The sequence below is a fragment of the Marmota flaviventris genome, chromosome 12, assembly GCF_047511675.1.
Source record: "Marmota flaviventris isolate mMarFla1 chromosome 12, mMarFla1.hap1, whole genome shotgun sequence".
Taxonomy (NCBI): domain Eukaryota; kingdom Metazoa; phylum Chordata; class Mammalia; order Rodentia; family Sciuridae; genus Marmota; species Marmota flaviventris.
The window spans coordinates 94,503,425-94,527,778 of record NC_092509.1 but is presented as its reverse complement, the minus strand read 5'-3'; the positions used below and the strand labels follow the sequence as shown (position 1 = coordinate 94,527,778).

Below are 24,354 nucleotides of genomic sequence, written 5' to 3'. Positions count from 1 at the left end.
CAGATAATATTTTTCAGAACAAATTCTGTAAAAGTTACTTTCTAGTTTGAATTGTGTGATATTTGTAATGTTTCTGATGTCACAGACAAAAAATGCATTTGGACTTTGTGTATGAGGAGTTTCAAGGTGATAATGCCTATTATTGGTTTACAAGCCTCATTTCTGTTCTTTTACCTTGAAATTTCCCATCCCTTATCAGGGTTGTGGGGCTGCCTGTGAGAGGAGGCCTTGTGACTGAATGTGCAGGAGTGGATAGCGCCCCTTCCTTCTGCTTCCAGACAGCATGGTGGGCCCAGCTGCTCTGGGGATGTGGGGCCAGAATGCTCTAGGGCTGCTTGCTCAGTGTGGTAGTTACTGGCCACGCACACTCACACTTGGAATGTGGCTCATCCAAAGTGAAATGTCTGTCCACGTAAAAGCCACTTCAGATTTCAAAGACTCAGTACTAAGAAAAGAATGTAAAATATCTCAGTAATTTTTTAGAGTGATCAACATGTTTACATGATGACATATAATAGGTTATATGAATATAATAGGTTAAATTAAATATGTTATTAGAATTAACTGTACCTGTTTGTCTTTGCTGTCTTTAATGTGGGAACTAACACATTTAAAATTACCTGTGGCTGGCATATTGTTTTTCTTGGACAGTGTTGCTCTTGAATCTTACTTTTCAATAGTAAGTTGTCATTTATCAGTGGGTTCTGAAGTTAATTTAGTGGGTTAAAAATTAGTACTTTAGGGCTGGGGTTGTGGCTCAGTGGTAGAGCACTTGTATAGCATGTGTGAGGCACTGGGTTTGATTCTCAGCACTGCATATAAATAAATTAAAGGTCCATTGAAAACTGAAGAAAATATTTTAAAAAATCAGTATTTTAAAATCAGAATGGAATAGAAAATGTCAGAGTGGCATTATTTTTGTTTTGAACACACACATGTGTGGACCGAGTACCATGTAAAATGTATTTTTTTAAAATAATGAATCATGGTAAAAAGTGTAAAAGTCAGTGTTCTGGGTGGTCTGGTGTAACCTGAAGTATTACCAGGAGGCCTGGTCTGCTCTATATGAGGGCAGGTTGGTACCAGGAACATCATGTGGATTTCAGGTCTTGTTGGTGGAAGCTCCTCTGGAACTCCTCATCTAAACCAGACCCTGCATGAAAGTAAACCTGGACATTGGTCCTCATTAGCAGTAGCCCCTCAGGAGACTTCCAGGGTGAGGGGTGAATGAAGGATGCCTGCAGTGCTACTCAAGGCTGGACCTGTGTGCTCCGCCCTCAAGTGCCCCTGGAGTCCAGGAGTGACCTTTGTGTTATTGCTTGCTTCTTGAAGACTTCTTCAAAATGGTTCAGGGGCAGAGATACTTTCTAAGAAGCAGGGTGGTTTCTTAGTGACCTTGGAGTCAAACTGGATTGAATAGGGTTTCTTGTGACCCTTCGCCCCTCCTCACCACAGTGACTTGTTGAAGTCAGAAGAAGCTGTTTTCTAATCCAAGAACACATCTTCTTCCTGCCTGACAGAAAACATGTCCTTTACAGTACACAGATGTAGGGGCAGTCACCAGGGCTACGCATTTCGTGGGGTTCTAAATAAAGGCCTCTTAAAGCCACAGAGAAGACGGGGAAAAAAAAAAAGGCTCCAAAGATTGAAGTTTATGGAGTTACATGGCCTCGTATTTATTCTGACAGTTGTAAAAATTCTTTTGGGCTGACCCATTTTTCCTTTCTTAATTTGAAAAAAAAAAGTTCTGGCAGGCAGGAGTAAGAATGTAAACCATGTGACTAATGCTTCAGCTTTCTCTCCTGGAGCCAGATTTTTAAAAATTATATCTTAGACGTGCTTGATTTTTTAAAAAACAGTTGCCCACCAAAGCCACCAAACAGTTACTTCTGAAACTTGGTAGACTTAGATGGCATTCGTTTTCAGGAAAGAATCCTGAAGTACAGCATTTAGGAGTTATTGATGGAAACCTTCTTTGGGGATTTTGCCCTGGTGAATTAGATTATCCCAGGCACTGACCGAGGGCCAGGCGGCTTCTTCCTCTACTTTGCTTGAGTATTTCCAGTCCTCTTGGTAGCCACCCAGAATTTTCAAGAGAGTTAGACTAAATGATCCTCAAGGTCCTTTGTAGATGAAAAGTACTGAGTCCAGTGACAGGCGGGATTGGCAGTAAGGAGCCATGTTTATGTCTACCTCTTCGGTCCCTGCTTATCACACATAGTTCATTTGTTCAGTCACTTATTCACTCAAATTTGAGCACGAGTTATGTCCCAAATGTTGTTCAGGATTTCAGAGCATTTATCACAGTGAATCAAGGGCCCCCAAAGTCAAGTTCCAGTGTTCCTTTCTGTGTGATTTCCTGTGTGTTGCCTGTGCATACACCACACCTCAGCTAAATAGGCCACTTTCCTGTCTTAGGGGTTTTTTCTTTCTCTTTTGCCAATGTCTAAAATGTCCTTCTTCCTCCCAGCCTCCTTCTGTTTAAATACTACCCTTCACTCTAATTCCGGCTCTCATGCTACTTCGTCCCTGAATCTTCCGTTTTCCCAAGAGGTAGTAAATGGTCCTGCTCAGCACTCCAGGACACTTTGTACTTCTTTTGTGACACCATGTGTTATCTTCTGTTAGGTTGAACTGTGTGAAATCACCATTTTTGTAAATTTTACGCCGTCAAATATTGGTAATTTTATACAGTTTTATCTAATATTAGCTGTGTTCTACATGGAACTTAAAATAGGTCTCTTTGTAAATGTACTGCATTCAGGATTTATATTCAGCAAAGATTCTGGGATCTTTCTTAAAAAATATAAATTATAAATCATTATGTTTATTTTGAGTGTCTCGATTTTTAAAACTCTAAATATGGAAAATATTTATTTTTATTAAACTTAATTTTGTTAGTCTTATCTAACTTTCCCAGTATTTTTCATAATCTAAAATTCTGATTCAGTAAATCAATGTATCAGCCATAACTTTAATTTAGGTTAATAAGCATCTGTGTCATATTGCTAGAGATATTCCCCATTCCCAGCAAGATCCACTAGTTAACTTTGCTTCACCTCTCCACATTCCTTGACTGACTGATTTGGATTCAGATCTAGCCCACCTTGTAGTTATGCAACATAGAGAACTCTATCTATTGTGTCTACAACGATCTCAGGAGGGAATTGGTGGGCTGGTTTATTGGTCTCTGAACATCATGTCTGTAACATTTCATGTTCCCCATGTAGGGTCAGGAAAGGATGAAAGGTCAGTTTGATGTGATTTTGTTTCTTCCAGTAATTTCCTGTCAGCTCCTAGTTACCATTGCTTACAAACCAAAGCGAGGATTTGAGCAACAGTTGTTGGCAGGAAGACCAGTCTCTCATTTCCAGTCTACCTTAATTCTTGTCCAAAAATTGGTTCATTTTCTTGTCACCACCCTTAGATGCGTCTTTGATTCTGTGCCTCGTGAAGGTTCCATTCAGAATTATGATCACATCTGCTGCTTCTTTCCATGCCCTTTCCAGTTGTCTGTGGAGACACAGTTGTCTGTGAGACACAGACTCAGTGCTTTTCTACTGTCACTTCTGGGACCTCTGTGATGGTCCTACCCTTTCAGTTCAAAGATCATTTTCCTTGATAGGGAGGATGGAGCTAAAAGTGGGTGAGGTAGTTCTGCTTCTCTGTTATCAGTTGACATTACCCAACTGATAATAAGTGGGTCACACCCTTCCTTATTCTTGCTCCTAGAATAGCTGAAAAAAGTCATTTTATTTGACCTCCACATTTCGCACAAGACTTAGTTCGCTATGACCATTAGCTTTTATGTTACTGGGTTTTAAATGTGGACTACTCTACCTGAATAATGGGACCTTTCTGTCTCTCAGCACTCTGTTAGTCAGTTTCATTATGATAATGAAAAACACGAGGCAGGCTACCTTAATAAAGAAAAGCATTTTATTTAGCCCACAGTTTTGGAGGCAGAATGGCATGGGCTCTGGCAAGGCACTTCCCCTCCCCCAACCTGGTCTGTGGCAGTGGTAGGAGCACATGCAAGAGGGAGTCAGACACAGCAAGTCAGACAGGGACTGGGTGCCACATTCACTTCTAAGGGCATGCTCCCAGTTGACCTGAGGGCCTCCCTAGGTCTACACCTTGAAGGTCCCCTCTTACAAAATTGGTACATTGAGGACCAGGATCCCAGCGTATGAACCTTTAGAGGCAAATGGTGTCCAAACCATGATCACCACCTTGATTTCTTTAGGTGCTTTCTTTCATGTCATATTTGAAATATTTGTCCCACCTTTCTTGAAGCCTCTTTCCTATTATAGAAGGTTTATACTAAGTTTTATTTCCTTCTCTCAGCAGAATAAACATCTAGAAGAAAGCACCAGCAGATATTGGTAACTGCTTATCTAATGAGAGGGAGGAGTCAGGGATAATTCTAACATTTTTGGTGCAGTTGAACTAAGAGAATAATGGTATCATTAACAGAAACCTGGATTCTGGAAGAACAACTTCGTGGTGCTGGTGGAAGGATAATGATATGATTATTTGAATTTTGGAAGTACTGGGCTGAAGGGTTCCCTGATGAGAAGAGATTTGGAGTTAGAGGCATGCATTTGCGTATCATTTACACATAGGTGGTACTTCGAGCAGCAAGAATGAATAGTATAGAAAAAATGGGAAATGGAAGAGCTGAAACACACTTGGATAGCAGCACATCCAGGGGGTAAAAGGGAAGAGCAGTTAGCACGGAAGTCGAAAAGGTGTGTGTAGTTAGGGAGGGCAGAGCAGAAACAGGCTAGTTCATGGTGGTAGAGTAAAGGGAGGCCAAAGTTTTCCTGCGTTTAGAGTCTTATGTACTCTAAAAACGAGAAACATCCTCTCACTGTAGATCATTTCAACTTTTTTAAACAGCATAGTTAAAAACTAAATATTAATGAAAAAGTTCTCTGAGGAGCCTAATAGCTCGTCTCGCAGGGAAGGCCAGGAGACCGCCATTTGGAAGGCCTGTCACAACAGTTCTTGCTGTATAACAAACCTGGTGACAGATATGGAGTTATAGGAAAGATCTTCATTCACAGTTTAGAAGTAGCAGATTTGAAGAGAGTGGGATGTAGAGGTAGACACAGCAAGGACCGACAATCCCAGTGGAGGCTTTGTTCAAATGTCACCTTCTTGGTAAGGCTTCTGGACCTTCATTTAAATGTCAGTTCTTTCTCACCTTGAACCTCCCTCCCCCATTTTGGTTCACATTCCCCTTCATGTCACTGTCTCACATGGCCTTTTGTTCATTCATTTGATTGTTCACTGTGGGTGGCTTGCCTGTGCCTGCATTGGAGTGTGAGTTCCAGGAAACTAGGGGTTTGGTTGTTCCCTCCCCACCTCCTGGAGTCTAGAATAGCACTTAGCAGATGAAGGACACAATAAGGATTTGTTGAATAAATGCATCTAATAAAGAGATCATGATTAAATACTGGGCAAAAGGACAGGTACTGCAGTTCCTTGTAGCAATTGGTAGCCTCCTGAGCTCTGCATGAAAGGTTAAGTCATGCTCATGCAGAAAAATAACATATTTCAGAAACATTTCCATTGAAAGAAATGTGACTTTTAAAATGTTAGCGTTTTAGGAAATTTTCCTAGTTGAACACTAAATTTCCCCATGAAGGATCACTGTCATGTGATTTAAATGTACTGGTTTCTTAAAATTTGATTCTTCTTCAACCTTATTCATGCCCCAGATACCATCCTTCTAGAGCTACTTGAAGTAGTGTTACAGGTGTTACCCCCTTCCTTCCTAGTATCAGAGGCCTTTACCAAAAGGTGTGGAATTAGTTAGACTTGGAGCTACAGAGAAATATATGGCAGCTACACTTAAATATCACTAAACTAGGAATTCTCTGACTGGTTTTCCCCCATACTGACTGCTGCTTTATGGTATAACATTAATGGCCTATTTGTGCATCTTGTGTGTTTTTGGCAAAATGAATCAACAAGTGCTTCTCAGTGACTATGAGGTGCTTATCAAATCACATAAGTAGATTTGAAAAATGCTTTATGTTTTCCTCAATGCGAGTGTAGCGATAAATCACAGTCTTCAGTTCAGTAGAGCTAGCCTGGCCTTCTATTCATTTTACACTCCTCCATAGTTGCCCCCTAGTCCTTGAAAAACCATTTTTCCCTTTCTTCCCCATTCATTATTTACATATGATATGAGAACTCTGTATTTGATTTTCACAGCTTGATATAATTTGTTTTTTAACCTTACAAGCTATAGGAGCTCCTGAGGAAGGCTTTTGAATGTTTAGGAAGGGTCTCCCACTTTAACTAGAATAACCAAGCGGTATGGAGTTATGTAATAGGCATTCCTGCAGCTCCATTGGTTACATAACAGAATGGTCACTCACAACAGATACTGAAATCCATCTCACGTCCAGGACCATTGTGTCCACTTGCAGAGACAGTGCTTTCTTTGTTTGCACCAAATAAGCAACTCGTGATTATTAGCTTAGCTATTAAGTTAAATCACATTCCTGGAAAGGGAACTGTTGCAACCTTTTTTTTTTTTTTTTAAATGGGTGAGGAGAATGCCTATTTGAAAATCCAAACATACAATTACTGCTGGCGACATGACCAGTACACCTCTTTGACAAGACAAGCTTATGTTTTGTTTGATTTAGACAGTTATAATTTCCCATAGTTCCATGACCTCTGTCATATTAATATGAAAGCTAAATATTTGCCTTCAAATAGTTTGAATAGCGGGGCACAGCCGTATCTTCCTCTGCCTAGTTGGTGCTTGGGTGTGGTTTGAGCGTGTCATGTATTGGAGGTTTGGTCCCAGGGTGGTGGTATTGGAAAGAGGGAACGTTTTAGACGTGGAGCCTCATCAGAGATCCCTTGGTCACTGGAGGAGCTGCCTCTGGAGGCTTGAGGTGGCTCTCAGGGAACCCCTGAGTTCTTATGAAAGTGAGTCCTGAGAGCAAGCCTGACTCCCGAATTACTCTCTTGCTTCCTATTTGGAGATGTGATCTTTTCTTCCCACACACGATGTCTCCATCACCATTTAGCCATGTTCTTGAATCTCTAGAACTGTGAGCTAATTAAGTCTCTCTTCTTTATAGAGTTCATCTACTTCAGGTTTTTTTTTTTTTAATGGACTAATACAGGTGCTCTCTCTTCCTTCCCAATACCTGATGGGGGAATTTTGACCTGCTATTTGGGTATAGGATCCGAGTTTGTGATTCATTCACACTATCTGACACGCAGGAGGCTCTCACTAGACATTTGCCATATGTGAATGAGGGTAGAGGGAGGGTACCACATGGCTAATCTTCTGTGAGCAAATGGTGGCCCTGACCTACTGAGCTGTGTGGCACTTCTTCTTCAGTGTGGCTCTGGAGTCTGAGGAATTGGGGCTTGACTCTTGCAAATTCTGTCTGTTACTAGTAATCTGACTGGCTAAATTACTTAGCCCCCTTTGAGTCTCAATGTCCTCATCTGTAAAATGGAATTATTGTGAGGGTAAATTTGATTGCGTATATAAAAGGGCTCTGATATTAGAAAAGGTCACACAGACAACATATAACATTATTCTCAATCTGGAATTTTTTGGTCAAATGTGAATGTTGACTTATATGTTCATTTCCTTTGGTCTGCTCCAGCCAAGAAGAAGTCAGAGCAAGTGTGTGCTTCTCCTTCAAATAAAACCATTATTTATCTGTGGAAATAGAATAACATTCATCTCTTGCTAGGGGTTAGGAGGAAAGGAGGTCTGAGAGAAAACTGGTAACACTGAAGTTTTAGAAAGAGGTGTCATGTCCTGGTAAAGGCAAATTATTGCATCACCTTTATCATGATTTATTCCATTTTCTTATTGCTGGGATTTCATAGTATTGTACCTGTGGTTCCTGATCATGCATGTTGGTTATAATAACTTAGGAATACATCCATACAGGCTTGTATATTTAGTGGGTTGGAGGTGGGGCCCACATCTGCTTTATTTTTTTAATAGAAGTAGTATATTTTTATTGTGGGATGTGGCTTTGTGTGTGTGTGTGTGGTGCTGGGGATTGAACCCAGGCCTTGGGCATGTGAGGCAAGCCCTCTGCTAACTAAGCTGTAATCCCAATCCCACAATCTGCTTTTAACAAGAGCCTCCCAACGACTCTGATGCAGGTGGATTTTGGACCACATCGGGAGATAATTTGTTTCTGTCATCTTTTCTTTTTCTAATAGTCTTCTGACTAAATCTTTTTTTATTTTCCTGCGGTTAATTCTTCACATATACCCATTTTATCATGATCTACTCACATTTATACTTACATATGATAATGATCTACTCACTTGCTTGAAGCCCTTTTCTGGTTTCCTGTTGATATTAGGTTAATAACCAGAATTCTCCTGGCTAAGATCACCTTATGCCACTCACGCCACCTCACTTTTCTCTGGCTACATCGCTTCTCTGTTCTTCCAGAATGCCAAGTTACTTCAGGGTATTTGCACACACTATTCCCTTATTTGAAATGTCTTTTCTTTCTCACTAGTTACCTGACAAACAGTCATTTTTTTTTATCTGTTTCCTCAGCAAAACTTTCTCTGATTTCCAATGCAAAACCTGATCCCCTCATCTTAATTTTTTTTAACACTTTTTTAAGGGAAGTAATGATCTCTTACTGTCATTCGATAAATGATTGCTAAATTAGCTAATATTTGTCTTCTGTGTTTAAATGTTGGGTTCCTAAGGATAAGGAGTATATTAGCTTTCTGTTACTATTTTGAAATGCCTGAAACTAGGTACTTTATAAAGAAAAGAAGCTCAAATTTTGAGCTCACATTTCTGGAGGTTCAAAAGCATGGCATCAGTATCAACTTGGCTTTGATGAGAACTTCATGGCAGATGGCATCACGATGGCAGAATATATCCAAGAGGAGGACACATGGCAAGACAGGAAGTAGAGTGAGGGCAGGGACCAAACTTGTTCTTTTTTATAACAGCTTACTCTCAGGAGGACAACCTGGGTCCCATGAAAATTACCTAAATCTCTTCTGAGGGCATGCCCTCAATGACCTAAGGACCTCCCACTAAGCCCACCTCGTGAAGGTCCCACTGCATCTTAACAGAACCACTCTGAGAATCAAGTTCTCAGCACATAAAGCCTTGGGGGCAAACCACATCCATACCAGGGGAGCATGTCTGTTATTGTGTGTTTCTGAATCCACAGTGTCCTACAATAGTACTTAAACATAGTGGGAACTCAGTAAATACTCAGTAAAAACTCAATAAACAAATGAGCCAGGTATGGTGGCACAGGCCTGTAATCCCAGTGACTCAGGAGGCTAAGGCATGAGGATCACAAGTTTGAGGCCAGCATCAGCAACTTGGCAAGGCCCTACGCAATTTAGTGAGACCCCGTCTTAAAATTAAAAAAAAAAAAAAAAGGGCTGGGAACGTGGCTAAGTAGTTAAGCACAATCCCTAGTATGTAAATAAATAAATGAGTAAAAGTGTGATTCGTTTAAGGAATTGATGCTGTAGACCCTCACTTAGGAATGTTTAATGGCTGATACAGTGACTGGGCCTTGTAAAGTGGAAATGACCATGACTGAGCATTCTAGAATGAGGTGTTAGGGCACTAGCTTGTTTCAGTAATAAAAGCTTATTATAAATTCAGAGGCCTCAAACAGTGTTCTTTGTGCTCAAGACTTAGAACCTGGTATGGGATAAAGGAAGTTACAAGGCTTCAGAAGTGCTGGCTTATTTTGTCTGACATCTTTCATGCGTTAGAATATTGGAAGATGCTCGGTAGACCAATGCCTTGCAAGTCAATTTCTTGCAATGTATTTATTTACACTTATATCAGATAGCTGGTTGGTTAGATTGTGCATTCATTTCCCTGATACTCCCACTTAGAGTTGTAAGGAGTCAAACAAGTGCACATTTCCACTCTCTGTTTTCAAAGCTAGCAGTTGGCCCAATGGCATTTACAGCTGACAGAACAATAAGAGCAATGTCAGCCCCAGAAAGTGAGAGAATGTTGTTATGTGAAGTTTGATTCAGCATCTCAATCTTGATGGGAAAGGAATTCTGGAGGAAAAAAAAATCTCATGACTTCAATAATTACAATTGTGATAACCAACTATAGAATTAGTTGATCTTAAAACAAAAAGCTCAAGTTCTCAATTGCTACAAAGAGATTGGATCAGTTAACCTTTGTTTTACCTAAGATTTTTAGTTCAGAAGGATAGACCTTTTATCTTTCAGAGGATTTACAGATTCTTATATGCCTTTAATTCAGATTTTTAAATAAAATGCAATTTAATTATACTAATTTGTTTTTCAGTCATTACCATAAACATTTATTGAATACCCATTGTGTGGTGGGCATCATTCTGTGCATCAGGGCTAGAACCCTGAACAGGATAATGAGGGCACTGCTCTTCTGGAGTTTGTGGACAACACACAGGTAAACAGAAAGATGCTGTGAAGGAATTACCCTGATGAGGTGATCCAATGTGGCAGTGGAGATGGGTCCTATGACCCCAGAGAGATGCTCCAGGGGGCTCATCGAGGAGATATAGGCTGCTCAAAAGAAGTAAATGAGGGACCAACCATGAGAATATGATCAGGACTGGTTGGGTGTTAGAAGGAAAAAATGTAAGTCTTAGATATGAACAAGCTTGTTGTGTTTTAGGAAGTGAAAGAAGGCCAGTATGACTGGGCCTTAGAGAGGCAAGGAGATAGTTTTGGTGGTGAGGTCAAGGAGATAGGCAGAAAGGGCCTATATGCTCTAGCAGAAGGCTGGGGTGGAAGGTTTTAAGCAGAGGAGTGTTTTTTAAAGGTTTTTTTTTTTTTTTTTTTTTAAAGAGAGAGAGAATTTTTAACAGTTTTCAGCGGACACAACATCTTTGTTTCGGATGTGGTGCTGAGGATCCAACCCCGGCCGCACGCAAGCCAGGCGAGTGCGCTACCGCTTGAGCCACATCCCCAGCCCTTTAAAGGTTTTTAAAAGGTCACTATGGGTTGGTTGTGGTGGGGCATGACTGTGATCCCAGCAGCTCAGGAGGCTGAGGCAGGAGGATTTCAAGTTGAAAGCTACCCTCGGGAACTTAGCGAGACCCTGTAGCATGATGAAAATTCAGGTAGTCCCACTTCATCCTTCCTGGGACATGTCCAATGTACCCATGACTATTGTGTCCATATTGTATATGCTACCTACCTGTTAGTCAACTTTCTGTTACTGTGACAAAATGCCAGAAATAATCAACTTCTATGAAGGAAAATTTTGTTTTGGCTCAGTTTTGGAGGTTTTAGTTCATGATTAGTTGCTTGGCCCATTGCTTTTGGCCTTATGGTGAGGCACAGCATAATTGTAGGGAGTGTGTGGTAAAATAAAGCTACTTTCCTCATGATGCCAGGAAGTGAAGAGAGAGGCAGAGAAGAGGTCAGGGTCCTCATATCTTTTAAGGGATTGCTCTCAAGTGAACTAACTTCCTTGTGCTAGGCCAGGCTCTACCACCTCCTAATAGCATCATGGACTGGGAACCAAACCTTCAACACATGGGCCTTGGAGAGACATTCAGGATCTAAACTGTAACACTCCCCACTAGTCACTTGGTCACCATTTCTCATAGCATCAAAATTAGTGAAGGTAAAGGTAATACTATTCTTCCTTTTCAGATGAGGAACCTGAGAGAGGTCAGATGACTTTGTCCAAGCTAGTGTTGGTTCTCCTCTAACTGTGTTCACATTGTCAAGCACAGTATTTCTCTGCGTTTAGAATTGCCTAGGATGTTGGTTTAAATGCAGATCCCTGGGCTTTATTTACTGATCAGAATTTCTGGAGTCCAAGCTCAGGAGTCCATTTTTTACCTAGACTGCTAGGTGAGTCTCTTGAAAATTATCATGTTCAAGGGAAAAGACAAATAAATCCTCAAATGTGTGTTGTTTCTTAGTGACATTTAAAAAAACTTTTTCAATATTTTTTCAGTTGTCAATAGACCTTTTTTTTTTTCTTTCTTTCTTTATATGCAGTGCTGAGGATCGAACCCAGGACCTCACATGTGCTAGGCAAGTGCTTTCCTACTGACCTACAACCCCAGCCCTTCTTAGTGACATTTTTCACAAAGAATAATGTTAAGACATTTTATATTTAAAAACTCAAACTAGCTAAAACTTTAGAACTTCTTTTCTGAACATACTATGTGTTTTTTGTGGAGTTGAGTCATGCCTTTGGTTAAAGGTAAAACTGCTTTGACCTATACAAATGAATACTAGACTCTGTTGGTGTCACAGGGCTGGGGGTGTCACATAAAAGCTATGACTGAAGACTGTAGTTTATACATCCATTTGGTCAGTGGTCCAATCTGTGGCTACCATTTATATAGGATTTATTAGAAAGAGTTGCTCTTCCTCTATTCGTATCTTCTAGCTGTGTGCACACAATGATGACATCAGACATGTCTCTGTGGTATTTCAAGCACAGCTATGTTGAACTCTCAGACTTAGGTACGTTCAAGACGCTCTTAAGTGGTAGCATAAATAATCAAGAAAGATTACATGGTGTGCTTGAAAGCATCCTCGAAAGAGTAAGTGGTCAGTGATGGGCTTGTGAGTTGGCCTTCTTATTTAATTGCAGAGAGGTGCATTTATCTGAGTGATGTCTTGGCATCTTGTCTGCCTGGTTCTTTTTTTTTTTAATTTTATTTTTTTTATTGTTGGTTGTATGCCTGGTTCTTTGTTGTATCCGTGGCTTCCAGCAGCAACATAGTAGAGACCTAGCAAACATTGTTAAATTAATGAATCCACACAGGTGTCTTTAAGAGCAAGCAAAAAAAAAAAAAAAAAACCAAATTAAAAAGAGTTGTCCTTGCCCACTGCTGAGATACATAGAATGCTCTAGCAAGAACTCTATGATAATTGAATTGGAACTAGAAACAGAATCTAGCTCTTTGTTATTCTTTCTTTCCTGACTGCCATCTTTATCATTGACTGCCAGGTTATAAGAGGCCCTATCCATCATCTATTCTGAAATTACCCTTTAAAGGCTCCTGCTAATTTAGTTGGAATTTATTTAATGTCCATGGCATACCCACCAGTAATATGCTCTGTGTATGCCTTTCTTTTCGTGTCATTAAAGAAAAAAAATTGCATTATACTATTATCTGTATTATTAGATTTTTATACAACAGAAATCCTTCATTTCTTTATAGACTTCCTTAGTGCTTTATTTGGATTCTTTGCACATGGAAGCTTTTTAATACTGTTTTTATGGACAGACATCAAGAGTGTGTCATGAGCCATGGGAATGATAAGCATATTTCTAGGAGGATAAATATTTTTTTTTGAACAACTGACATGCCTGTCTTTTTACATTTTTGACCAGTAACTGGTCACAAAATGGTTGCTTTTTTGATTTCTCTTTGTCTAGAGAAATTGGGTCTGTGTTTTGCCAGCCATCTGTCCTTTCTATACCTTCTTTTTAAAATTTTAAAAAAAATTTTCGAATGTCAGGGTTTACAAACTTGATCTTTTTTTCTGTCTGTAGTCCATTAACCAATTAATTACATTTATAAAAATAGAAGGAAACTGTTTTTTGACTAGAAAGTAGACTTAGAAACCTACCTGGTGGGAAAATTAATTAATAATCTAGAAAATAAGCCCAGTGCATGACTGCTCCTGTGGATTCCTCCCCTGTGTGATATGGAGGGTCCTCCTGAGCTAATGACATTGTTCTTCTGTCTTTTGAGCTCTTGGGTGAAGTAATTTGTCTTTGTTAGACTTAATTTGTGCACTTAAGAAATTGCAATAAGTAGAGAGATTCTTGTTTTCCTTCAAATAGGGTCTTTAGCACTAGAACTATATTCTTTACCTGTGTCAAGGAGTTCTGTCAGTGTTAGGAAATCAGAAGGATAATATAGAAGAGAAATTGATGTAATTAGACCTAATTTCTTGGGGTGGGGTACCAGGGATTGAACTCAGGGGCACCTGATCACTGAGCCACATCCCCAGCCCTATTTTGTATTTTATTTAGAGATAGGGTCTCACTGAGTCGCTTTTGCAGAGGCTGGCTTTGAACTCATGGTCCTCCTGTCTCCACTTCCCCAGCCACTGGCATTACAGGTGTGCGCCATTGCGCTGGGCAGACCTAACTTTTAGTGAAGTAATTGAGGTAGAGGAAAGAAGGTTAAAGGGACATATTTTAGTATTTTATACTGTATTTTCTTTTATTTTTAGATGCTAAATAGCTTGTATCCTTGCAGTTCACCTTTACATCTATTATCTAAGTTCATCTCTTTCTTACAACAATCCTATAGGGTATGTAGATTCTGGGCTATTTGAGTTCCAGTAGTCTTGGGTATTCAGATATGGAGATAGAGTACCCAGTAATGTATCGCTTGTGTCATTAGATGACACGTGGTGATAGAAAAGAGGGCTGGTTTTGACACTCATTCTAGTGGGACGGGTAACTTTGGGTGAGACCCTTCATTTCTCCAAACCTCAGTTTCCTCAGGTGAAGTGAGAACAATTCATACTGTGGAGGGTGATGATAAGGCTTAAGCACCCAACCCATCATGAGTACTCAATGACACATGGCAGCCCTCTCTTTTCTTTTTCTTCATTTAGGGCATGAGGATGGTTTTCTTGATTTAGTTTACAGCTTATGAAGAGGAAAACCTAGTAGGAAAAAAAGCCAGTTTACTTCAGTGACTTTTGGAGAGATGTACTCCAGATAAACTTAATTGTTCTTCTCCTCTTGCCCTTCATTTGGTTACCTGGTGGTGTGCTGGAAGGTACCTGTCTGCTCTATCAGTAGCCAGCCCATGGTCCAGGAATATTACCTGTCCCATCACAGTGCAGAGGGATGGAGTACTTGCCGGAGACCCTGTTCCAGAGCTTTGTATGAACTATAAAGCTACATTTCATACTTGAATTTTTAAGTTCACTTAGACTTTAAAGATTCAGTTTTGGAGACTGGGGTTATAGCTCAGTGATAGAGCACTTGCCTAGCACGTGTGAGGCACTGGGTTCAATCCTAAGCATCACATAAAAAAATAAATAAACTAAAGGTATTGTGTCCATCTACAACTAAAAAGGTTTTTTAAAAAGATTCAGTTTGGGAGGGGAGAAGGGACAAGCTAGATAGTGTCATTTCCTGAATTCTGAAATCTAGGGAGGAAAGATTTATTGGCATTTTGATAATGGGGCTTTGAATTTTATTCTTGATCATTGTGACAATAGGAGATAACAAAGTGGAAAATATTTACTTTGCTGAAAACTGAACTAATTCCATAGGAAAATGGGGAGGGTAGAGAGAGATTCCTTAACGTGGTACACAGAATAAGAATCAAACTATTAACATTATTTTCAAGTTTGGAAACATCAGGCCATTGCCACCCCACACCCCTCACCCCCAGGCCTAGGATTGGTGAAGGAGCTCCTATAAATCTCACAGGAGGTGAAAGCCCATGGAGCTGTCTGTGGGATTTATAGCTTTCTGGGAAAGCTGTGCTATTGGGAAGCTTTTCCATTCATTGCGGGCCTCATTCACCCAGAATATTAGGTCATACAGAAGCTCACCAGCCCCTGTTGACCTTTATAGACAGAGATTGGTTAGGCTGCACCACAAGCAAAATGGATTTGAGAAAGCCAGGGCACCTGTTAACCTGCGGCCTTTGCATATGCAGACCTTAGACATTTGAGGCTCTGAATGAGAGAAAAAGGATGGAGCTGTGAATTTTGCAAGTTCACTCTGGGTACTAAATTGTATGCGACAATTTGTGATGTTATTTGGCAAATGCTCCAGCACCTATTTTAGTTCATAGTGTCCTCCCTTCATGCAAATATAAATCCTTGAACTTCTCAAAAATAGTATGTGATTTGTTCCAAGTAGATGACCAAGACATTGATGCTTTAAGTTTCTGTCTTAGGTCCCATACTGAATTGGCCTCAGAAGTGGAAATGGAACCCAGGTTAATTCATAGCACCTTCTTCATCAGCATTCAGAGTTGCAAACAAAATTGCCTTTCAAAAGAGTGAAGTTGTTATGTTTGAAAAATGTGGTCTGCGAACTTCCTAAACTCTCCTTTTTTTTTTTTTTTTCTTGGATGGTGTTGTGGATCAAACTCAGGGCCTTGGTTCATGCTAGGCAAGTGCTCTATCACCTAGCTGCAGCCCCAGTCCCACTAAATTTTAAAATTTGCCTCTTGGAAGACTTTGGAATTCTCAAAAGATGGTCAGAACATCAGAAATTAGGGATTTGTATTAGAGAAGATTGTATGTTATCGACTAATGTTGAACCAAACCACCAGGAGCACTGCTACATTTTAGGAGCTATTTCCTCTAGGAGGATTCCTGGACTCTGGGAGTGACCTAGGAAATCCTGCTGAGACAGGATGGTGGAGGGGGATGGGATTTCTGTGTCATAAAACCCTGGCCATTGTTTGTTATTACATCTCCCTTAGCATCTTCCTGTGGATGGAGGGTGTGCATCCTTGAAACTTGGCCACATGACTTCATTCTAATAAGCAGCTTCAAGAAAGGTCAGCTCTTGAGGATCTTGCAAGTTTTTGAGTACATTCATTTCTCATGCAAATGCCCTCTTCTTCTTCCATATTGCTGCTTTTTTCATAGTGTGGAGGCATAATTTTTCATCTTCTAGGTCAAAGATCAGAATGGCAACAAAAATGCCTTAACAGGAGTGGACACAGAAAAATGTTTAACCAGTGAGAAGATCTCTTTGAATCTACCATTTACACAATTGAGAGGGACTCTGGGGCAGTGCTGTGCCCATAAATTGCCTCTCCAAAATAAAAGTCCTGATTTGTAGAATTTGCTGATTTCCATATGTAAATAATCTCATCATAGTTGAAACCACACTACCAACATAATCATTGAACTTCTAGTTGAGAAGGAGCATGCATAGTTGGCTCTTACGAGTTGCACAGTTTGGCTCCTGTATACTGCTGGCTGGGCCTTGCTCTGTTTGCATAAATAGATGGAAGGTGCACATGTTGGCATGTATATGAACCTGGCAGTGAACATTTCTTCTGGGTTCTTTGCCCAGAAATGCCACCACAGATCAGACAATGTGTTAATTTGCCGCATGTGTAGCTGCCTCTTCTGATGCTTGCCATCTTTGCTCTTGAAACCCTCTTAATTTTGGTGTTCTGCCATCCTTAGACTACTACTTCCCCTGTTTTACATACTCTGCCTGGGAGATTAAATCTATTTTAATTGATGTAAATCCTACAGATTTCCATCATAGACCCTTCTCCAAGCTTTTAGAAATTTAACTGCCCATTGTCCTGTTTCATGGACATGTCCCCAAAGATACCTGAAGTTGTACATTTCTAAACTAGAATTTAATATCTCTGCAGCACAAAAATTTAACTACCTTTTCCCAATTTAGTTTCACGTGGGTTGTGTTAGTCAGCTTTTCATCACTATGACCAAAATACCTGACAGGAACAACTTAGAGAAGGAAAAGTTATTTGGGCTTAGAGGTTCCAAGGCTCAGTCCATGATTAGCCAGCTCCATTGCTCTGGACCGGAGATGAGACACAATATTATGGCAGAAGGGTATGTGGTAGAGGAAAGTCGCTCAGTTTATGGTAGCCTGGGGTGCGGGGAGAAAGAGCAGGAAAGCCAGAGGCCAGGGACAAAATATAATCCCCAAAGGCTCGCCTCTAGTGACCTACTTTCTCCAGCCACGCCCCACCTACCCACAGTTATTCAAATTATTAGTTTGAGTTATTCAAATTATTAATCCATTAAATGGATTAATCCACTGATCAGGCTATAGCTCTCATAATCTAATCATCTCACCCTGAATATTCTTGCATTGTCTAACAGAAGGTTTTGGAGAGACACCTCATCTCTAAACCATAGCATAGGATAATACCCATATGTTTCCAGTCACCCACACTGGAAATAAGGTAGAGATCCACAATTCTTTCTTCTCCTTTATCTTTTACCTCTATATCCTATAATTAATCACCAAGTCTTGAAATTTTTCTTTCTGATTATTTCTTAAATTATTTCTTTTTTAAATATTTATTTTTTAGTTGTAGTTGGACACAATACCTTTATTTTACTTATTTATTTTTATGTGATGCTCAGGATCGAACCCAGGGCCTCGCCTGTGTTAGGCAAGCGGTCTACTGCTGAGCCACAACCCCAGCCCCTAAATTATTTCTTATTATCCCTACAATGAGCCTCTCCTATTTTCCTTGTGCAGTTGCTCATCTGGAGTATCAACAACTCCTTTGCTGTTTCCTAACCCTAAGCTATCCCCATTAAGTCTATCCTTTACGCTGATTCTTCTGACCATGCTTAAAACCTCGTCACTGTTTTCCCATGACCTAGAGGCTGTGGAGTCTCAGCTCCTTAGCTTACAGCCTGAGTCCACCATAATCACTATAATCTACTGACACGCTAGCTATGCCCTTTGTCATATTGCTCCTGTAATCATGTCTTTCCCTTCACACTTCTTTCTTCTTAATGGCTTTGTTTATGAGGGGCTCTCTGTCTGCTTTGCCCAGGCCAACATTGTTAGTTCCCATTGATAAGGCAAGACACTGTGTGGGCATCACCTACTCAGGCTTTTTCTGAAACCTCCACACTGGGTCCCTCTTGGTGCTTCCATGGTTTCCTGCCTCTCTCTCTCCACCATTTTACTCCCACATTGTATTATATTGGGGTTCAGAAAACCATACCCCAAGTATAGCATGTTGGCATGCTGGGTATTTAGAAATGAAGGAAAGGGGCTGAGAAGCCTTATCTTCCTGACTTTCTCCTGCCTTTCTTCTCCTGTGCCCCTTTATCCTCCCAGGAAAACCACAGAAACCAGAACCCCTCTCCCAAAGAGCTAGCCATAAAACCTAGAAATATTACTCCAGACTTCTGCACCTTTCTGTTTAAGAGTTGGTGATAAAGAAATTCTTGTACCTATGTTGTCTGATAGGTCATGAGACCCTCATTCCAAAAGGGGTCCTGCCCTATACCAGGAAGGAAGGAATGCTACACAGAGAAACCAGGAAGAAACCGAACAGGCAGGTCTTTCTGGGCTTTGCCCTAGAGAGAGAGATGTTACTTAGGTCACAGCCTTTCTACATGGCTACCATTCTTCATTCAGCCTAAGCATAAAAAAAAAGCAGTTTTCCTGGGTCTTTAGGTCTTCATTTCTGAAGGCTCCTGTGTCATAAAACTCTTTTAAAAACATTATCTATTTTTTAATGGAGGAACTTTGATGGGGCAAAGGGTAGGGAGTTGTGGGGAGGGGGCATGGGGGCAGGAAAGATAGTGGAATGAGATGGACATCATTACCCTAGAGAAATGTTAAATTGTGCTGCAGTTGTGTACAATGAACCAAAATGCATTCTGCTATCATATATTCCTAATTAAAATTTAAAAATATTCTCTACTTTTTACAAGATTTAAAAATTTTTTTATTTTTAGTTGTAGATGGACCAGATACCTACTTACTTCTCTCTCTCTCTCTCTCTCTCTCTTTCATTTTTATGTGGTGCTGAGGATGGAACCCAGTGCCTCACAGGCACAAGGCAAGCTACCACCCAGCCCTGTCATATAAAACTTTGATTAAATAAATTAGTTATACTTTTCTTTTATTAACCTATCTTTAGTTGTAGGAGTGTCAGCCATGCCCCTTATGATGGGTGAGGACAGGTTCTAGTGGTCTCTGAGTTTGTTTCCTCTGTTAAAGTGAACACTGTAGTGTCATAGCTGCACTCTATCTTTATGTCTTTAGTGCCTTGTACAGTACTTAGCACATAGTATGTCTAGTTCAGGTGTGGCTGAATAAGTAGATGAATAGATGAAAGGGACACCTATTCTGTATCTTCCATTTGCAGCTATCATGGTATTGCCAGATTTACCAAATAAAGATATAGAAAGCACAAATAGTATGGAGGCTCTTCAAAAAACTGAAAATAGAATAATGCTGAGATCAGGCAGTCCCACTACTGGATATATAGCCAAAGGACACCAAATCATTATATCTAGGAAATACCTGAACTTCCCTGTTTATTATAGCTTTATTCATAATAGCCAAGATATGAAATCAACCAAACTGACCACTTGTAGATAAATGGATTTTTATAAATATGGTATATATGCACAAAGTAATATTATTTAAAGGAAAATTTAAAGGAAAAAATCCTGTTATTTATGGCAACATGGATGGAATGGGACGATATAATATTAAATGAAATAGGCATGGAAAAACAAACACCACATGTTCTCACTCATTTGTGCAAGTTAAAAAAGTTGGTCACTTAGAAGTAGAGAGTAGGATAGAGGTTCCTAAGAGGATTGGAAGGGGTAGGGAAAGAGTAGTGAGAAGCTGGATAATGTGAATGAAAACACAGTAGGGGGATTGAAGTAGGTTTAATGTTATGTAGCACAATAGGGCAACTATAGACAATAACATTTAGTTATACATTTCAAAGTAACTAGAAAAAAGCTTTGTTTCCAACACATAGAAGTGGTAATATTTGAGGAGAAGAAAATGTTAATTATTCTGATTTGTTCATTACAAATTGTATACATGTATCAAGTTATGATACCATACCCCATAAATAAATGTGTGTATGTAAAGTGTGCAGTACACACACACACACAGACACACACACACACGACACAAATATGACACACATTTGTATTTGAAATTCAGGTAAATTACAAATGGTCTTTTAGTATTATGAGTAGGTCCCAAATACTGCATGGTATATATGTAAAAAATGTTTTTTTTAAGTATTTTTAATTTATCTGAAATTTAAATTTTACTCAACATTCTTTAATTCACCTGACAAACCTAATCCAGCAAAAAAGTGAATCAGTGCTCAAAGTAGACAGTCAGCGTTGAAGCTTGTGCTGAACTTGACATTACTGGCTGGAATTTTTCACAAACTTTGTCTTAAATCTCTGAAACCCAATATGTAAATAGCTGCATACTCAGATGCACTGGCCTTCCAATAACGCTCTGCTGTGTCATGGCATACATGATTTCTACTAGAGAATGAACTTTTTTTTTTGCTTGTCAAGGAGATTTAATCTATGTGTTTGGTTAATGTGGAGAAATGAGCAGAGCTTATCTGTGAGTCAGCTGGTGGATTCCTTATACTATGCTGGTCTGCTGTTGTTGCTGGATAGTGGTTATAGAGCAGTTGAAAGAGAGCGTAAAATTTACCCTTGGTGTTTGGGATGAATGTAGGAAGTACAATGTGTCCCTTCTTTAAAACCTATAAAACCTTGCTGCTCAGGCCAAGATACTTGGGAACATGTGTACTGGGACTGAGCGGGGCTTGGAGAAGGACTCCATACTGTCTCTAGTATAAATGAGGCTGTTTACTTAGCACGTTCCCTATTAAAGTATCTGATGATTCAAGTATTATTTTGATTGGAGAATATTTTCCCCTAATCATTAATAGTTTTTAGAGTGTGAAAGAATATATTGCTCCATGACTGGAATCAGAATTGAAATGTGGCGTATTTCATCTCTTACACTCTTTCTTCTTTCCTCCTTATGCCAACATTGATAATTATAGAAATTCCACAGCTAGGGACATTTAGGCAGAACTGTAGCTGTTTATTCATTAGGAGTTAGACATGACTTCTTAGAAAAAGCTGAACTCTAATGACAGAAAGATTGACCAAGAAAACCGTCATGAAGCATTTTTGTGGCCTTGGTATCATGATCTTGTCAGTAAAGCGATGGTCTCTGATTAAATCCAGATTGAGCTGTTTCCTGTTAGCGTGCTAACCCACAGGGCAGGCTCAGCCCTCCGTGTCTCGCTTTCTAAGTCTAAGTTATTAAAAACTTGTCTGCCAAGGGTTCCGCCCCTTTTCTTTTAAACTCCAATTCAGAGTTATTAAGAGAATACAAACAAAAACAGGTCCTGAAGTCTCTTAAAAGGATCATAGACCTATTGAATATTTTGCTGCAAAAACGGAACTTTAACATTTTAGTTTCTCCAGTCTGGCTATAGGACATAGGGTGTGTGTGTGTGTGTGTGTGTGTGTGTGTGTGAGAGAGAGAGAGAGAGAGAGAGAGAGAGAGAGAGTTATTACTGTATAGTTTCATTTCAGAATAATTCTAGTAGTAAGCAGATAATTTTAAGTTATTGTTTTATAAAAATATACTCTAAGTGCTGGTAAATTAAAAGTCATCTTGGAAAACCTGGTCTTATAGCAAGTAGACATTAGGGTACCAAGCAAATCTATAGAAAATGACATCAAGCAAATGCTCTGATACCTTAACACGCATTGTTAGTTTTTTATGAAAATGATTTTAGGCACCAGAGCAATTCTTTATATTATTTTATGGTATTGTCATTGATGCTCATTCATCATACTCAGATAATGATTTTTAAAATATAAATATTAAAAGTGTTTTCTTTTGGGTCAAATGTGGCTCTTCCTAATGTACAGATACAAATACTGAGGAACAAAAATCACTAAAGGGAACAAGGGGAATCAGGATTGCATATTGTAAAAAAATTTTTTTTCAGAGTTAAAAAAGGGCTGAAAGGAAGAGACTGGGTTAATGAGAAACATAATTCCATTCCCAAGGGAGAGCCTTGGCTTCCCGCCAAATCCGCTTTCTGGCAGGAAAAGGGACCCACTTCATCAGGTCCTTTGACAGGCATTTTTCTCTGTGTTTGAGTTTTTGGCCACATCCATTCTTAGTGAAAAATTAGTTCTTTCAAATAGTCATTACTTTCAATAAGAAATATTTAGTTTTAAAGAAGAATTGCATTTTAAGTAAAATAAGAATCATCAAATTACAGAATTGTTTGGTAAAGGAACTCTGCTATTGTCACAAGGTAAGCTAGAGATAAAAAAATTATATTTTATAATGTCTTTATTTTTCTTTTTTTAAATTGAGAAATGGTAAATATGAATTAGGTTTTAAAGGCATCACTGTATTTACTAAGCCAACATTTTCTAAAGTATGTTCATCTCAAAATTCTGCAAGATGCTCTGAGAATAAAGGGAAATCCATTTAGAAACATCATATACCAGTCCCTCTCTTGAGTTTAATAACACATGTCGGCATAATAAAGACTTTAAGAAATTCTTCAGTAAAGACATGTCTTTGACTTGATTGAACTCTATAATCTCCAAACTTGACCGCAGGACCTTCTTTTTTGGGAACTAGAGTTTTACAGCACACACTTAAAGCAACACTGCACCAAATAATTAAAAATTTAATTAGAGTTTGAAATCATATATCTTTTTCACTTATTGCTTCTGGTTTAAGTTAACGGGAGCTTCTGGGGAACAGATGGGCACTACTAGGCTTCTCCTAAAACTAATATAGAGTGATAAAGAACAGTTATTAGTCCTTGATTTGAGTCAGCAGTCCAAGAATCTAAAGAAACATTTGGTATTGTCCTGAACCAGATCCCTCTTAGAAAACTTTAAAAAATTAAGTGAAGAAATAAAGCCATCCACCTCATAAGCTCGAGTTTTGGTATTAATGCCTAGTTAGACATGATGACATTAAGCTATTCTAACCCCCTCTGAAAGCAGTTGCCACCAGTTTGATCTTTCTGGAAGCAATCCCTTGATTTACTTCCTTCCAGTAGTTTAACTTCTAGCAGGTCAGGTGAAGAAAAAGAAAACATGTTCCTTTCTTATCAGAAGTACCATCGTTAGGCATTCATTTCTCTTTTTGCCCTTTCTCTTTAATTTTTACTTGTCTGATTATTGCAATTTAGGAAAATCTGCTAGGAAAGCAATTCAACTTATGATTCAGATAAGCTTGTCATTGTTCACATCACTTAGGATAATTATTTGCTTTAGAAAAAGATTCACTACTGAACTCCTCTTGATAAGGCAGAATCCTTAGTGCCTATGAAGGACAAATTAAACTGTAAATTGTGTGTCTATGTAATTTGCTAGGCATAGATTTATTGTAGAATGCAAAGTGAACCTACATTTATTTCAATTTAATTAGCTTCCTTTATATGCAGTTTTTAAGCTTTCACATTTTATCATCAATCAACATTTAATGGTTTATGTATACTAATCTTATTTATAGATTCATTCTCACATGATAGCTACTTCTCATAGGTAAATGTTTTCAAAAGTTTTCAGAGGGCAAGGCCTATGCACCCCCCTACACTTTCCATTACCCCCGCTTCCCCGAGATGAGCCACAACTTGGCCAACCCTTATTAATTGCCAGTGATATTGAATCAGAGCATATGTATGTTGCCTTCTGTGGACTGAAGAACATGAGATCATGGTCAGATCTCCATAGATTTCCATGGAAAACTTACTCCTACCATGGCTGATTATTTTTTAAAGCTATCAACATGATGTCAACTGGCTCACACAAATTCTA

At 39.2% G+C, this 24,354-nt stretch overlaps 1 protein-coding gene across 2 annotated transcripts in view; it reads left to right on the top strand.

Annotated features, from left to right (window-relative positions):
* The window catches only part of Rgl1 (ral guanine nucleotide dissociation stimulator like 1), a 147,445-nt gene that overhangs the window by 50,090 nt on the left and 73,001 nt on the right, over positions 1-24,354 (top strand). The gene's annotated exons all lie outside the window — the stretch shown is intronic.